Genomic DNA, 18,998 nt, shown 5'->3' with positions numbered 1-18,998 from the left:
GAAGCCACCAAATGACAAAATTCTGTTACATAACACCACCTGCTGCTTAAATATCAGATGGTTTTCGAAAATACTCGGTGTAGTGAAACCGAAGTGATAATACCCTTTGATGAGTGGATGTGTCTATGTGGAACTTAGATTACTGACATGTTCAAAGGAATTGGTCAAGCTCGCTTAGCAGTACTAGGCAACCACATAGTTGCCGTAAGGGACTTCCCAGGCATGATTACAACTTATAACGAAAAGGAATGCACTCGTCAGAGGGGGCAGACATATAAGAATGCTCTAGACAGGTGGTTAAGCTTATAAACATATGAGAACAGCCTCTGCTAGAAAATGTGGACCAGTTGGCACATCAAACTCATAATCCTTCAGAAAAAATCAACGCTCAACTGTACAATGCATATTGTTCATTTATTTGTGGGAGTATGTATGAAACAACCATGCTTGATGTGGGCTCCAATCTATAACGTGTTTAAGTAATTATTTCTATCCTCACATATGTAAGAATTTATAAAGGAATAAAAATATAGGAGCAGTATGTGCTTTCTTTCTCTGTAAAATAAACCTGTAATCATCACCAAGGCTGAGTTGATGCAACATACTCATCACAAGGACATTGCAGTAGCCGTCTGCTCCCGCAATGATGCTCATACTGAAAAGAAAAATCGAAAACAGTCACTCCTTCCCGAAACCATTTGTGGTTTTATAAATGGGCCTTCTGCCTGTGGGGAACTTATCTTATTCTACCACTACATCCTGAGAGGATCTGCTTCAAACATGTTTATATAAATTGCTAGAAAAAAATTAGTATGCCCTCTTACAGGGTTCCAGTTCACTCAGGATTTATTTTTGCATCAGTGCATATGGAGTACATGAATTATTACATTTACAGATCAATAGTACAACCGGTTCTGAGATGCAAGGTATCGACCAAAGAGCAACACCCATATTAGTACGTGTTGAAGCCTCCACAGGCGGCAATGCAGGGCTGATTCTGGCATTCAATTGATGGCACAGATGGCGAATACTGTCCTGGGATATGTTATGCCACATCAGCTCGACCTGTTCATGTAGTTCTGTAAGGGTTGTTGATTGACGAGTCTCACGAGTCACTTCTCATCCCATCCGATCCTACACATGCTCAATTGTAAACAAGTTCGGATACTGTGCTGGCCAGGGAAGTTGCTACACGTCTTGCAGGGCATGTTGCGTTTCAGGTCAGTGTGTAGGCTAACATTGTGCCGTTGGAATAACACATCACCTTCCTGTTGCAAGAACGGCAAAAGAATGGGTCTAATAATATTCTGCACGTACAGTGTGCTGGTTAGCGTACTCTCCAAAAACACCAAACGAGAGTGAGAGATGTAGCTTATCGCATCCCACATCATTAAGCGTGGGGTGGGGCCAGCGTGTCTTTCACGAATGCACTTAACGCGATGGTGCGCATCAGGTTTATGTCGTATGTGAAAACGACCATCACTTGCATGCAGGCAGAATCTGCTTTCATTGCTGAAGACCTAGACGCGCCATTCCATCTTCCATGTGATCCTCTGAGGGCACCACTCAAGCCATGCTCGTCGATGCTGTAGTGTGAGTGAAAGACTGGCTAGAGGTGTGCGTGCACATAGTCCCATTACCATTAACCAGTTCGCAACGGTTTATGTGTAAACTCTTTGGCTCACAAGCCTACTTATCCGTGTTGTGGTAGCTGTAGGGTATGAAACTGCTGACCTTACAATACGACAATCCTGGTGGGCGTCTGTGACGCGTGGATGTACAGAATTGATCTTCGGGTGTTTGGCTGTATGAAGCACAATTGTGTCCCCGTGGCATGGCTGTCTGCTTGTTTCACACCTCTGTACCACACTGAGCGTTCTGGTTGTGAGCATTCCCTATTAAAGCGTAGACACAGGTGGCGCTCTGGTAGCTAGACCACCAGGCTGTTTGTTGGTGAACAATGCTGTAACGATTACCGATACATCTACTATCCTCCAGGTGACATAAGACATCATTTGATCAAAATCGACATCGTTGTTCCAAGTGTACCATTTTTTCAGGCAGTGTATTTTCCAAAACATTATTCCAGTCCAAGTATCAGCTATTGCAGGAAATTCTGCATATCACTGAGGGAGTAACATGGAAGATGTCCAGTGAAAACCGCGATGTTCAACCACCTGAAAAAATAAAACGAACAGTGTATTCATATGTGACGACATTGCAGTGGAAAACTAGGATGAGACGCAGATGGGATTCCAATTCGGTTTTACAGAGAGTACTCTACTGCATTGGCTCCTTACTTAGCCTGCATTTATCGCGAATCTCTTGCCCAACGTACAGTCCCGAGCGACTGGGAAAAAGCGCAGGTGACGCCTGTGTATAAGAAGGTTAGAAGGACGGATCCTCAAAATTACAGAGCAATATCCTTAATATCGGTTGGTTGCAGGATTCTTGAACATATTCTCAGTTCGAATATAATGAATTTCCTTGAGACAGAGAAGTTGCTGTCCATGCATCAGCATGGCTTTAGAAAGCATCGCTCCTGTGAAACGCAACTCACCCTTTTTTCACATGATATCTTGCGAACCATGGATGAAGGGTATCAGAGGGATACCATATTCCTTGACTTCCGGAAAGCGTTTGACTCGGTGCCCCACAGCAGACTCCTAACTAAGGTACGAGCATATGGGACTGGTTCCCAAATATGTGAGTGGCTCGAAGACTTCTTAAGTAATAGAACTCAGTACGTTGTCCTTGATGGTGAGTGTTCACCGGAGGTGAGGGTATCATCTGGAGTGCCCCAGAGAAGTGTGGTACGTCCGCTGTTGTTTTCTATCTACATAAATGATCTTTTGGATAGGGTGGATAACAATGTGCGGCTGTTTGCTGATGATGCTGTGGTGTACGGGATGGTGTCGTCGTTGAGTGACTGTAGGAATATACAAGATGACTTGGACAGGATTTGTGATTGGTGTAAAGAATGGCAGCTAACTCTAAATATAGATAAATGTAAATTAATGCAGATGAATAGGAAAAAGAATCCCGTAATGTTTGAATACTCCATTAGTAGTGTAGCGCTTGACACAGTCACGTCTATTAAATATTTAGGCGAAACATTGCAGAGCGATATGAAGTGGGACAAACATGTAATGGCAGTTGTGGGGAAGGCGGATAGTCGTCTTCGGTTCATTGGTAGAATTTTGGGAAGATGTGGTTCATCTGTAAAGGAGACCGCTTATAAAACACTAATACAACCTATTCTTGAGTACTGCTCGAGCGTTTGGGATCCCTATCAGGTCGGATTGAGGAAGGACATACAAGCAATTCAGAGGCGGGCTGCTAGATTTGTTACTGGTAGGTTCGATCATCACGCGAGTGTTACGGAAATGCTTCAGGAACTAGCGTGGGAGTCTCTGGAGGAAAGGAGGCGTTCTTTTCGTGAATCGCTACCGAGGAAATTTAGAGAACCAGCATTTGAGGCTGACTGCAGTACAATTTTACTGCCGCCAACTTATATTTCGCGGAAAGACCACAAAGATAAGATAAGAGATTAGGGCTCGTACAGAGGCATATAGGCAGTCATTTTTCGCTCGTTCTGTCTGGGAGTGGAACAGGGAGAGAAGATGCTAGTTGTGGTACGAGGTACCCTCCGCTACGCACCGTGTGGTGGATTGCGGAGTATAGCTGTAGATGTAGAAATAATTCTGCTTTGGCTGACAGATGAAAGTCGGTGTCTTTTATTTGAGTAAGACATACCCACAGATGTTGATCTATGATATTGCAAACCTTATTGTTGTTTTCAGCAGGACAATCTGACTTTAAGGAGTGTTTACCAAGCTCATGTAGGAAGTGACAAGTCATTCAATGAATTCAACACCATATCTGGGAATTTCTGAAATAACTGGAATTACAATTTTGTGGTTATTGATCAAACTAGGAAATTGAATGATGGCCAACATAGACGAAATTTTCAGAAATTTCTGTTTAAATAATAGTGTACCAAAACATTACTGCATCAGTTCTTTTGTTTGCTATGGATAGGTTGACAAAGACATTAAACACCTCTTCCGAGGATGTGATGTGCAGGTCAAACGTCTATTTATATGTCGACACAAAAACTGAAATTCTCGAAAGCTCTATTGAAAATATCACTGAAGCTCTTGGAATGTTATACCGCAGAAATGCAAGTGGGGGAGGGAGTGGGGTGGTCTCAAAACGGTAACTATAAAGTCCCATGAAACCGAAGAAACACTAGAAGATAAAGTTCCTTTTGTAAATAATGAGGAAAGAACAGCATGGGAAGAATGTACTGGAACCATTCTGAGAATAATCAGTATAGTAAATGCAAATGTTGACGAGTCTGGGCGAGTTTTAGGCATACAAAAAGGAAATCCCATGCATTAACTTGTCTACAAGTTGTGTACTGTCTGGAACGTAGTTTAATAAACAGCAGCATGTTACCGAAATGCAACGTATCCAGGCACGTAATGCTATTCGCCGTAAACAGGGACTGCTTAGATTAGGAAAGTTCAATCTAAATCTTTCTACCGCTGAGGGGGATGGAGGCAGAAGAGGAGAAGAATAAGAATAATAATAAGAAGAAGATGCAGTATTCTAGGATAGGTCACGCGAGTCATTTGGAAGCAATCTCTTTTGTTGATTGATCCCGCATTTTTCGCCAGTGTCCTGGATTAAATTTCCAAGCTCTTCACAGAGTCTCATGCTTATGAAATGAAGGCATGCGACACTGTTGATGGTGATCTGTCCATCAGATGGGGACATTCAGCTTGGCGGCCCTTTTCATGCTATTCAAGGAGCAGAGCAGTAGCATATGTCACTTAGTAGGGTGTCTTCTCATTCCATTCACGAATGGTGCGCGGAAATGACAACTGGTTAAATGTCTGAATGCATGCTGTAATTGGACTAATCTTGTCCTCATGATCACTACGGCAGTGATGCATAGAGGAGTTGTGCTGTAGTGCATTCCTAGAATCTTCGTTTAAAAATGTTTCTTAAAACTTTCTAAGTAGCTTTTCTCGGGATAGTTTACATCTGTCTTCAAGGCTCAGCCAGTTCAGTTTCTTCAGCATCTCTGAAACAGTCTCTCTTGCGCCAAACAAACCTGTGACCATTCGTGCTGCCATTCAGCGTATATGTTCAATATCTCCTGCTCGTAATACTTAATAGATGTCCCACATACTTGGAAGATATTCTTGGATGTGTCGCGAGAGTGATTTGTAAGCAATCTCCTTCGTAGTCTCATTGTATTTCCCTAGTATTCTACCAATAAACTGAAGGCTGCCACCTGCTACACTTACAACTGAGTCTATGTGAACGTTTCATTTAACATCCCTATAAAGTGTTGCACCCGGGTATTTGGATGAGATAATCAATTCCAACTGTGACTCAATGATGTTACAGTCATAAGAGATTACGTTTCTTCGTTTTGAGAAGTGCATATTTTTACAAAAAATGGTTCAAATGGCTCTCAGCACTATGGGACTTAACTCCTGAGGTCATGAGTCCCCTAGAACTTAGAACTACTTAAACCTAACTAACCTAACGACATCACACACATCCATGGCCGAGGCAGGATTCGAACCTGCGGCCGCAGCGGTCGTGTGGTTCCTGACTGTAGCGCCTAGAACCGCTCAGCCACTCCGGCCGGAGCACATTTTTACATTTCTGAACATTAAAAGCAAGTTGCCAGTATATGTACCACTTTGAAATCTTATAGAGATCTGATTGAATGTTTATGCAACTAATTTCAGACAATAATTCATTATAGTCAACTGAATCATCTGCGAGAAGTGTGGGGTTACTATTAATATTGTCCTCAAGGTCATATTCAACATGAATAGCAAGGGTCCCAAAACACTTCCCTACGGCACACCTGAAGTTACTTCACATCTGTCGATGACTCTCTGACAAAGATAACTTGATGTTTCCTTTATACCAAAAAATTCTCAATCCAATCACAAATTTCGCACTAACCACATACGTTCCTACTTTTGATAATAAGTATAGATGTGGAACTAAAGCAAATGCTATTTGAAAATCGAGAGATACTACATCTGTCTGACTGGCTTTATCCAAGACTTTCAGTATGTTTAAAATTGAATGAAAACTGTCTTGATCGCAATACAATATTTATTGGCAGTGGTAAACGGTTTCGGTCAAAATGCGACCATCTGCGACCCATATTACGTCATGATGGCAGACGGTATATTATGGTTTGAAGATGGTAACATTTTGAACGAAACTGGTTACCATTGCCAATAAATATTTTATTTTGGTCAAGAATATTTTTAATTCAATTTTAAACTATTTTATTGAGACATCTGATATTCTTCATGAGAAATTTTCTCGAAAATACTTTCAGTATGTCATGTGAGAAAAGTGCTAGTTGGGTTTCATCCATCTCACAAGCTGCGACATTGTCGTGTATAAAACAGTGACCAGTATATAGAATAAATTTCCTTTAATTTACGATTATGGTCACAAACTTTTTGTTCACAGATTACCAGTTTCGGTCTATAATGACCATCTTCATATCTGTGTTTTATAAAAACAATGGATGCAGTGCATTAGGACACTGTGTTTATAAAACATAGATCTGAAGATGGTTATAATAGACGGAAAATGGTAATCTGTGAACAAAAAAATTGTGGCAACAGACGCAAATTAAAGGAAATTTATTTCATCCAATCGATGTTTACAGAATTCATATTGCTTGGCATGGAGATCATTCTGTTCTAGATATCTCATTACGTTTGAAGTAAAATAAGTTATAAGCTTCTACAACAAATCTGAGTCAAAGCTTTTAGACGATAGTTTTGTTAGTCATTTCTGCTACCCTTCTTGTTGACAGGTGAGACATGTGCTTTCTTCCAACTACAGGGCACGGTTTTTTATTCGAGGGATCTAGGATAGATTATAGTTAACATAGTGACTAACTCAGCTGCAAATTCAGTATATAATGTGATAGGGATACCACTGGGAATGGAGCTTTGTTCAATTTTAATGATTTCAGCTGTTTCTCAACGTCACTCACATTAATGTATGTTTCACTCAACTTTTCAGTGGTATGAGAATTAAATTGGGCAATACTGAATTTTCTTATGTAAAGGAACATTTTGAAAACAGATTTAAACTTTCTGCTTTTGTTTTGCTACGCTTAATTTCTGTTCCTCGCTCATCTACAAGTGACTGGATGCTAACTTTGATTCCACTAACAGCCTTTACATGATACCACAATTTATTTGGATCTTGTGGGAGATCATTAGACAGTATTCTGCTACAGTAGTTAGTGAAGGCTTCACACATTGCTCTCTTTACAGATAAACGCGTTTTATTAAGAATGTTTCTACAGCCCTATGCTTTGTTTAACATCTGTTATGCAATAGGGTCTGTTTCCTTCAACATGCTGCCCTTTACTAAAAGTTTCTATTTCATCAATGAGATACAGTTCTAATACTTTTTCAACCAATTTTTGAAAATATAAACCTTTCTAATTATTTTAATTGCTCTCTGTACTTTGGTAATCATTGTTGCGACAACCGCCTCATGGTCATTAATAACAGTCTTGATGCAGATACCCTCAGAGAATTCAGATCTATTTGCTGGCATTAGATCTAATATATTGCCATCGTGATTGGGATTAGAACTATCTGTTCTAAGTAGATTTCGGAGACGGCATTTAATAATGTTTCAAAGGATATCTTCTCACGCCCACCACGAACAAAACTATAATTCTCTCAACAGATTACTGGATGATTTAAGTCTCCACTGATGATTACAGGATGACAGGGGAACTTAAGCACAAACAAACTGAGGTTTTCGCTAGTATTTTCGGCTATATATGGTGAGTCTGGTTGTCGATAGAAGCATCCAGTTATAATTTTTTGCTCAAGCATCCAGTTATAATTTTTTGCTCACGCTGGATACTGAGGTTTACTGAAACATTCTCGCATGCAGCTTCAATTTTTTTATCAGGGGATTTGAGTTTGTTGTCTACTACGACAAATACACTGTTCGGCCAGAACATTATGACCGCCGACCTACTATCGTCATTACTCGTCCAGGTGATACCAGCGTCACTTGGTGAGAAATGACTGCCGGTCAGACACACGCACACTGCATGTAGTATCAGTGAGCGTGCTGTCCGTATTTAAAATGGGGGAGGCACGCGATCTGTCTGAGTCTGACTGGGGGCAGATTGTGACAGCCTGGACGTTCGGCACGAGCATTTCGGGATCTGCAGGACATGTCGGATATTCAAGGAGTGGAGTGGTGAGTGTCAACACGAGGCGAAACCAACGTGAAACCACGTCCTGACATCGTGGGGTTGGGACGCCGCCCCATATTAGAGATGTCGGACGTCATAGGCTGGGCAGACTGGTAAAACAGGAGGGGTGGCGAACTGTGATGGAACTAACATCAGACTTTAATGCTAGACCGAGTACAAGTGTGTCTGAACACACAGTGCACCCTATACAATAGGCCTCCGCAGCCGATGATCCATGCAAGTGCCAATGAAATCGGTGCGTAACCATCGGCACTGGGTGTTGACGCGCTGGCAGAGCGTTGCATGGCCTGGTGAACCTCGATACCATCTTCACTATGCCAATGGGAGGGAGAGAATCCGTAGTTTTTCAGGAAAACAGCTCCTTGGCATTTCGACAGCGGGGCAGAGAGAAGCTGGTGGTGGCTGCACTATGCTCTAGGAAACATTCACATAAGCATTCATAGGTCCAGTGGAACTCGTGCAAGGCACCATCATGGCCAAGGAGTATCGTACACTGGTTACAGACCACTTACCGACAGCACTGCCGTTTTTCAGCAAGATACTGCGCCATGCCACAAGGCCAGGAGTGTGATGGACTGTTTCGAGGAACACAGTGGCAAGTCTCAGTTGATGTGCTGGTTCGACAACTCTCCAGGTCTGAAACCGATCGAACACATCTGGGATGTGATTGTATGTGGCGTCAGAGCTCATCACCCCGCCTCCCCCCCCCCCTCCCCATCTCTCCCCGGAATTTGAGGGGATTAGATGACTTGTGTGTGTTGATGTGTAGACAGCTCCCTCTAGTGACCTACCAAGGCCTCATTGCTTCCGTGCTACGACTTGTTGCCGCTATTATCCGTATCAAATGTGGACATACCGTCTATTAGACAGGTGGTCATAGTGTTCTGGCTGATCAGTATGCACCACCTCCATTTTCCATTAGCCTATCCTTCGATATACACTTAAATTTTTCCATAAATCTCACGGCTATCAACTTCAGGTTTCAGCCACCTTTCTGTACACAGTGGTATGTGAACTTCATTGCTTTTCAGGACCACTTCCAATTCTGAAACGTTATTGTGAATGCTTCATTAGTTTACCACTAGGACGCAAATACTCTCATCTGTGAGAAGCATTTCTTTCGATCTTACACTTCTTGGTTTCGTACAACTATCGTTATCTGTGTTAGAAGAAGAGTCACCTAATCTAAAAAGACTCTTGTGTACACCCTACACACAGTCAGCTACCTAGGTAGCAGCCTCTGATCTGTAATGCACATCTGACCAGTTTGCGGTGACCCTACAGTTCTCAATCCTGTTGCCCAAGTCCAGGTAGTCGCTAGTTAGCTTGCCGCAAAATCCTTGCAGCCTGTGGTTTAGCCCTTCCGCTCGACTCAGAAGCAGTCTGATGTTATCAGCTCCGGGGACGATGCTGCAAATAATGTTCTTCCTTGGAACTCCGGGACAAGGCTGGTCTTCTCAACCTTCTTTACCAGTCGCTGGAATCATCCAAGCATGACCTTGGAGCCCAGATGACAGGCCTCGTTTGTTCCAACGCGCGCCACAATCTGCAGTTTTGCAATTGGTTGTACCTTGTTCCCTCTGTGGCTGTCGAAACAGCCTTTTCAACATGTTGAACGATCCCGCTAGGTATACAAACTGAGAATCCCTGGTGTTCCTTCCCGTCCCTTGCTGCCATTTGCTTATGTTGTACCGTTATTCCCCACCCGTTTGAACTGCTGACGATTAATAAAATCTTCCACTTTTGAGTTTGCCTCCTCTTGACGCAGCAGGTTTCCGAACAGGTGAAGCGAGTCCTACAATCTCAGTTTCAGTGAAGTACCGCATCTCGAACTTGTTGACAGCGGGAGCGTTACAACACCCTGAGTCCTACCTGGTCCCTGACTCCACTGTACAGGATGCCTGACACACGACACGCCACTTACAGTCAAGTGGTGATAGATTCCGTACTTTCATGTAGAGTATACAGGACACACGGGAGAGAATAGCATAACTGGTACACAACGCTGGTGAGCCCTACCAGCATTTCCATTCGCAGCAGCTGAAATTCATTTGACAGTAGTCAGGGCGATTTCCAGCTGCTTACGAACGCCAACGAACTCATCTGCTTCCGGTAACAACGTGAACAGCGTTGTGGCTGGTGTAACGTTGTGCAGGACTACACCTGCTGATTTTCTTATGTGTTAAGCTAAAAATCTTACGAATTCCCTTTAAGATATGAGGTAATTAATACACAAACGAGATTTCTATTAAGGCAACACAAAAACCTGTGGTAAAAATTACTAGTTTCCTAAAACTTTTTGAAGTTATAATAGTCAACATACTCCACAATAACATTAATTTACGAGAAATGCAGTAATATACACTTCGCTTGAAAGAGAAAACTAGATGTAACACGGCGCTGCTATAACTGGATCACAACCGCCGGTTTAGTATGAAATACCACATGCAATCAACAGTTGCAAACTTCGAATATTTTCCAGAAATGCGCCTGCACCAGATTCCACCCTTTCCATTCCTTTCATCGATAACGAAAACCTAACACCGCACTGTATAAGCACGACATACAATACAGGTACACACTTGACACTTCTTAACAGGTTGGAGGAAATGGTTCAAATGCCTCTGAGCACTATGGGACTTAACTTCTGAGGTCATCAGTCCCCTAGAACTTAGAACTACTTAAACCTAACTAACCTAAGGGCAACACAAACATCCATGCCCGAGGCAGGATTCGAACCTGCGACCGTAGCGGTCGCACGGTTCCAGACTGTAGCGTCTAGAACCGCTCGGCCACCAAGGCCGGCAGGTCGGAGGAAGACAAAAGCGAACCATCTCCAATAGCACCATCTCATGAACGGCGATGCAGAATTCCTGTATTTGTTCCCCAAGCTTATTTCTTGACTTTTTGTATCCTTTTTTGAATATGACACAAAGATGTTGTTCATAGCACTATTAAATGCATAAAACGTGAACGTCTTTAGAAAAATTTCATGATTTACACAATAAAACACGTTGCAAAGATTACAAAAATACAAGTATTGTGCTATTTATGACGTTTAAAGTTTGGTATGAGTGACATTCTCAGTATGTAAACTTTACTGTTCAAAAGACTCTGAGCACTATAGGGCTTAACTTCTGAGGTCATCAGTTCCGTAGAACTTAGAACTACTTTAACCTAACTAACCTAAGGACCTCACACATATCCATGCCCGAGGCAGGATTCGAACCTGCGACCGTAGCGGTCGCGCGGTTCCAGACTGTAGTGCCTAGAACCGCTCGGCCACCGCAGCCGGCGAACTTTACTGTTGCTCAGACTGTGACGTACGACGTAAACACATTCTATAGTTGTGGCACTAGTTTAAGTACATTACATGTCCGAAAAACTATGGAAACTGGACTATAATTATTTACATTTTCCGTCTCGAGTAGCTTACAAAAAGGTTTAAGAATGGTTTATTGTAATATGTCTGTAAAATGTTCCTCGTGTTAGTGTTGCATCACTTGCATCACTAAATGGCTTGCTAAATTACAACTACTCTTCATAATTCTGACTGGCAGGGGATTGCTACGCACTAACATCGGCATCACTGACTCGCGTCTGTTATTAATAAAGTTTCATCACAACTGTTAAATGTTCTTCACAACTACACTGTCATCAACACGGATCCGCAATACTGAGAATGGAATGCACGTGAAGCTGCCAAGAAAATGTGACGAAAAAGAAGCTTACAGTTCAACAGGAGAACAGTGTAGACCTAATTCATATAATATGGACTTTGTACTTTCCATAGGAAATAAAGATTATAGTAAATTTTTCTAACTTGAAGTTCTCATTTTTAAAATTCATGTAGTAGGTCTCCATTGTTGAGCTTTCGCAATTCAGTAACTTTTAACCGCAAGTGGGTAGCATAGTTGGCCGTACTGTATCAAATAGGTCGCTAAATTCTCTAATGAAACAACCCTTTAACATTTGTTTTTCTGTTTCACAATCTCTCTCAATCCTTACAGCAGCGAATTCACCTCTCTCTCCTTTTGTTCAAGGTCACTAAAACGCGGAAGGTGATGTAACTAAGCTGTGGTTCTCCGTTCAGAGCTCTAGCCTCTGAGCTATCCTAGCAAAGAATCATCATCACGTATAAAATACCTCATTCGCTGGCAGTCAACTCATCCAGACGTTTCAACATATTATTCAGTGAGGTTAAAGATCAAAGATGCTGCTTCTTGACAAAGTGATTATTCAGATGGAATTATTCCTGCATAGCCAAAACGTATATTTCTACAATCAAGATCTTCATCAATTCATCCATTGGCTTGATTTCTTCAGGTGATGATTAGAACTTTATGACTGTCTCTAGTTTGTTGCACATATGTATAACAGATCAAAGATGCTGCTTCTTGACAAAGTGATTATTCAGATGGAATTATTCCTGCATAGCCAAAACGTATATTTCTACAATCAAGATCTTCATCAATTCATCCATTGGCTTGATTTCTTCAGGTGATGATTAGAGCTTTACGACTGTCTCTAGTTTGTTGCACATATGTGTAACTTAGTGTATGTGTGTTTGTTCACTATCTTGTCAAAAACTGTGGATGGATTTCAATCAAATTTGGCGTAGAAACTGCAGGCCTCACGTGTATCAGCACTGTGTAGTTTATAGCCTCCCAGTTCCAATAGGAGCGGAGATATGGGCAAAAACGTGTTTTCTCTCAGCCTCCCGTGTATAAGCTGCCCTGGGTGACAGGAATGTTGTATGGGTACAGCATCAACCTGCCAAATCAAACTGCTTTCCAGGGAAGCCTGTGTGCCAGTCATGAGAAATAGTTTTCTGGGCCCCATTATGTGGGCTGCCCTGTATGGCAGGTGTGTTGCATTCGGGCAGTATCGGCCTGATTTGTCGACCTGCTTTCCATGGCGACCTGTATGTTGGACAAATAAATAATTTTTAAGCCTCTAACGTGCAGCTTGACAGGTATGTTGTGAGAATAGTGCCGGCCTGCTTTATTCAGATGTATTGCACGGTCTACACACGCTGATGTGCATGTCTAGGGATAGGTCGGGATGGATAGAGGAAGTGATTGATCAGGTTGGAGTTGGAAATGGACAGAAAGATGGATAATGGGTGGATGAGGTAGACAGACGGAAGAAGGAAGAGGTGGAGACAGAGAGGAGACGTACACTCATGCTCATAAATTAAGGATAATTGCAGAATGTGGTGCTACACAACGTGACAATTCACAAAACTGGCGCTAATAGCATAGGCACATAGGGAGCACGACACAGATCTGTTATTCCACCCTATTGGTGATAAGTTGAGAAAAGCGTACCGAAACACATGTGCTACAAAACGCCACTGTTACCTGCGCATGTGCCCCGACATCAATATGGAATATGATCACCATGCACACGTACACAGGCCGCACAACGGGTCGGCACGCTCTGGATCAGGTAATCGAGCAGCTGCTGGGGTATAGCTTCCCATTCTTGCACCAGTGCCTGTCGGAGCTCCTGAAGTGTCATAGGGGTTTGAAGACGTGTAGCGATACGTCGACCGAGAGCATACCAGACGTGCTGAATGGGGCTTAGGTCTGGAGAACAAGCATGCCAGTCCATTCGCCTGATATCTTCTGTTTCAAGGTACTCCTCCACGCTGGCAGCTCGGTGGGGCCGTGCGTTATCATTCATGAGGAGGAAGGTGGGACCCACTGCACCCCTGAAAAGGCGGACATACTGGTGCAAAATGACGTCCCGATACACCTGACCTGTTACAGTACCTCTGTCAAAGACATGCAGGGGTGTACGTGCACCAATCAGAATCCCACCCCACACCATCAAACGACGACCTCCATATAGGTCCCTTTCAAGGACATTAAGGGGTTGGTGTCTGGTTTCTGGTTCACGCCAGATAAAAACCCGGCGGGAATCACTGTTCAGACTGTACCTGGACTCGTCCGTGGACATAACCTGGGACCACCATACACTGTGTTCTTGACACCAGGCTTTACGGGCTCTCCTGTGACCAGGGCTCAGTGGTATGCACCTTGCAGGTCTCCGGACGAATAAACCACGTCTGTTCAATCGTCTGTAGACTGTGTCTCGAGACAACTGTTCCAGTGGCTGCGGTATGGTCCCGAGCAAGGCTACCTGCAGTACTCCGTGGCCGTCTGCGGGCACTGATGGTGAGATATCGGTCTTCTCGTGGTGTTATACACCGTGGACGTCACGTACTGTAGCGCTTGGACACGTTTCCTGTCTGCTGGAATCGTTGCCATAATCTTGAGATCACACTTTGTGGCACATGGAGGACCCGTGCTACGACCTGCTGTGTTTGACCAGCCTCCAGTCGCCCTAGTATTCTACCCCTCATAACGTCATCAATATGTGTTCTTTGAGCCATTTTCAACACACAGTCACCATTAGCATGTCTGAAAACGTTTGCACACTTTCTTGCTGCACACTTACTCTGACACGCACCAACACACCTCTGCTTATGTGGACTGCTGCCAGCGCCGTGACCGCAGGTCAAATGTACCGCGTGGTCATACCCCGAGGTGATTTAAGCCCGCAAACCGCCCACCAGAGCGTTATCTCACCATGTATCAGCATTATCCTTAATTTATGAGTATGAGTGTAGAATATGTGTTTAATATATGTGCCGAATACCTACACAAGTGAAGCCATGGGGAAAAGAACTAATATTCCAATGAAGGAACGCATTTTCCGTCTGAAGGCGACATTAATCGGAGGTACTGGCCTTGCATATTAGATACGTGTAATACAGGGTGTATCAAAAAGGATATACATATTTTGAATGCATATATTTATTAAACTTTAAGACATACGAATATTAAACTTTACACACATGTTTAAGAACCTCACAAGTTTAGATTACAGATGTTCAATATGTCTTCCATCAGTGACTCGAACAATATCACATCGATACTCAAATTCCTCCCATACTCGGGCAAGCATGTCCTTCGTCCCTGATTTTATGGCAGTACGGATCCGGTTCTTCAACTCTTCCAGGTTGTGTGGGAGTGGTGGTACATAAAATATGTCGTCTTTAACGAAACCCCCACAGGAAGAAGTCAGAGAGTGTCAAATTCGGTGACCGTGGAGCCCAGCTGAGACATTCTAAGTCGCCAGCTTCTTGACGACCAATCCAACGTTTCGGTAGAGTTTCATTCAGATACTCACTCACTTGGTGACTAGAGTGAGGGGGTGACCCGTCTTGTTGAAAAATGAAGTTGTCTTCGTGCAGCCACGGAAACAGCCAGTTTTATAACATATCGAGATTCTGCTGACTTTTACGTGTTTCCATCAAGTAATAAAGGGCCGTAAACAGATGATCGGGATATCGCACAAAACACATTGACTTTGGGCGAATCTCGGACATGTTCAATGGCTGCATGTGAGTTCAATAGGCTCCAAATTCGAACATTATGTTTGTTTACCTGACCAGTAACATGGAAAGTCGCTTCGTCAACGAACTCGATTCATTGTGCGAAAGTGTTTTCATTGTCAATAGCATCAATAATCTCGTTATAAAATGTTGTGACTTGGCAAGACAGCCAAGTCACTATGCGAGGATGCCGAAAGGCACGCGTTAAGCTCACGCAGACTGGCGTGAGGTCTGGAACAGTTAAGGGAATTTATAGTAGCAAATAAAGTACGTAGTTGATGTAATACTTAACTTTAATCCATAATTGGAGAACATCGCTTTTGTTGATACATTAATAAAAATCTCAATATAAACTGGTAATGGCGCCTTGCTAGGTCGTAGCAAATGACGTAGCTGAAGGCTATGCTAACTATCGTCTCGGCAAATGAGAGCGTATTTGTCAGTGTAGCATCGCTAGCAAAGTCGGCTGTACAACTGGGGCGAGTGCTAGGACGTCTCTCTAGACCTGCCGTGTGGTGGCGCTCGGTCTGCAATCACTGACAGCGGCGACACGCGGGTCCGACGTATACTAACGGACCGCGGCCGATTTAAAGGCTACCACCTAGCAAGTGTGGTGTCTGGCGGTGACACCACATAAAATGCCACACGTTTGCGTTTGTCCTCACGACGCAGAGCTTGTAAAATCTGTAACTTGTGCCGCTTCATAACCAACCGACGACCCGAAACACTACAAATTGTTGTTGTAGGCAGTTGTAACTCCCGACTGGCACGATGAGTTGATTTTGAAGGACTACGTTGAAAAGCAGTTTGAATTCGTCCAACATTTTCTTCAGGAACACGAGGGCGGCCAGGACTCTTTCCTGTACATACACATCCTGTATCTAGAAACTGTCGATACCATCTGCGAATGTTCCACCCATTCGGAGGATTAATTTGGTACCTCAACCCGAAACGTCTTTGCACTGTAATCACGGCAATGCGCTTCACAAACTCGAGAACCCAAAATGATTTCTGCTGCGGAATAGCCATTTCAAACGTCGTATGACGGTTACCAAGCAAAACTGAATACAACTGACATCTAGCGTCTATTAATAAAACTAGACTACGTACTCATTTCTCCAATAGCCGATCCGAGGTGCAGCGATCGATAGTTTGGACAAAATAATACTTTGTGATACGTATATTCTTTTTGAAACACCCTGCATTTACATTCCATCTGGAGCAGATTACAGAGAAATAGAATAAAGTTGTTTAGGGAAGAAATTGTTGCTTTAATAGCAACGAGTGAACCCAGAGTCACATAGAGAGATGTCAACAGTAACTACTGTGGAGAATGATGGTCATAATATTAGGGACATATTCGTTGTTAGTACCGCAGTCGAAAATTTTTTATTTGTACAACTGCATCAGCAGGTAAAAGGCTTAGTTGGTTTTATATTGCTGAACGCCCCTCTTGGTAGTTAGGATGTGGTCACTGAATGTGTCATTTATGGTTGTGACAGAGGACATTTTAGGGAAAAGGACTTTGATTTATCAATGCCTTTGCTACCTCTGTATTCACCAAGAAAGGATCAACAGTAAACTTCCTAGCGACTAGGGTAACACATACAAAATTAATAAAAGGAAACAAAATATGTTGCTTCACGATGTCAAAAAAACAGGAAAATAACTTCATATGCTTACGAGATTACACTGTAGACTGTTATGCTTGTCATAATTTTTATACTTTACCTATTCAAAAAGATTTTACCTGTCTAACCGAACAATTTTCGATGGGAAAAAAATGGGGACACCAAGAACAAAACTGAGCATTGCGCTCGCTCATATCGTTATCTGTGCTTGTGGAATCTCTATGGGTTTCGTTGTCTAGCTACGGTTCCTCTAGCATTTATTGAGGACACCTTTGCGGTGCCTTGAATTGGATTAACGCACGAGCGCAGCTCGTACTTGGGGCTGTTCCCGGGAGTTTAACATCTCGGAAGGAGTGTTTCTGGATTCTAGCCTAGGGTTGGTAATCGCAGACGTCCACTCGCTGCATTTACGCAATATCAGTGTCTATGTTTTTAAGAAGTACGATGCAATGTTCCTTCGGACACGTATGCATATCTGAAGGAACATTACTTTGTATTTATTAATAGCACAGCCGCTAATACTGTGTATTTATTTATCAATACCAGGCCTTCGACTCTCAATAAATATATCCTTCCTGGAGGGGAACGTATGTAAAGCACGAGTGCAAGCTGTCACACATTGACTTCGACATATGGAAGTTTGGGTCTAGCGGTGACTTGTGCTCAGATAGTCGACGTGGTTTTGGGCAACCGTTCACGCAAATTCGGAAATATGGGTTCGAGTCCCGGTCCAGCACAAAATTTCATTGCCGTCATTGCAATGTACAGCCGAAGGTGGTTCATATTCGCGGTTCCAAAACATTTTCTATATTGCTGCATTTGGATGGCGCATGTTTACTGTGGGGAGCGTGCCTGTGCCTATTGGAGAATCGTCAATTCCCTCTGTCAGTGAGGCACCGAGGCGTACTCAGGAGTTCCTGCTGCCTTGCTTGCTGGACGCGCTCACATATGCAATAATACTTATATGGATATGATGTCTGTTCTTTCGGACATGTCCGGAAGAACAGACACCATATCCATATAAGTATATAGTTCTGGCAATACCGGCCATGACCTTCTTCTTCTTCTGTGCGGATGCACACATATTCCTCGGTACCTCAGCGTGTTCGGTCAGAGAGCTGGTTGACCTCTGTAATAAAAAACTGAGTAGAAGGATGAACAAACGAAATTGAAAGGATGTCATGTGACGTCCGCAACGGCAAAACACAACGATCAACAAAAAAAAAGAAAAAACAAAAAAAGAGAGATGGATAAAGCGTCGACCATGTAAGCAAGACATTTCGGGTTAGAGTCCCGGTCGGGGCACACATTTTCACCTGTCCCCGTTGATATATATCAACTCTCGTTAGCAGCTGAAGGTATTAATATTGTTCTAATATGCATTAATTCTCCTGGGTCTACCGCAGGAATAACGGTGAGCATCATGCAGCCAAGCGTCCGCCGTTGTGACCGAGCGGTTCTAGGGGCTACAGTCTGGAACCGCGCAACCGCTACGGTCGCAGGTTCGAATCCTGCCTCGGGTGTGGATGTGTGTGATGTCCTTAGGTTAGTTAGGTTTAAGTAACTCTAAGTTCTAGGGTACTGATGACCTCAGGTGTTAAGATCCATAGTGCTCAGAGCCATTTGAACCAAGCGTCCGCCAAGTTTCGTAGAA

This window comes from Schistocerca piceifrons, chromosome 6 (assembly GCF_021461385.2).
Source record: "Schistocerca piceifrons isolate TAMUIC-IGC-003096 chromosome 6, iqSchPice1.1, whole genome shotgun sequence".
In the NCBI taxonomy this organism is placed as follows: domain Eukaryota; kingdom Metazoa; phylum Arthropoda; class Insecta; order Orthoptera; family Acrididae; genus Schistocerca; species Schistocerca piceifrons.
The sequence above is the reverse complement of the archived record's forward strand: the minus strand, read 5'-3'. Positions refer to the sequence as shown.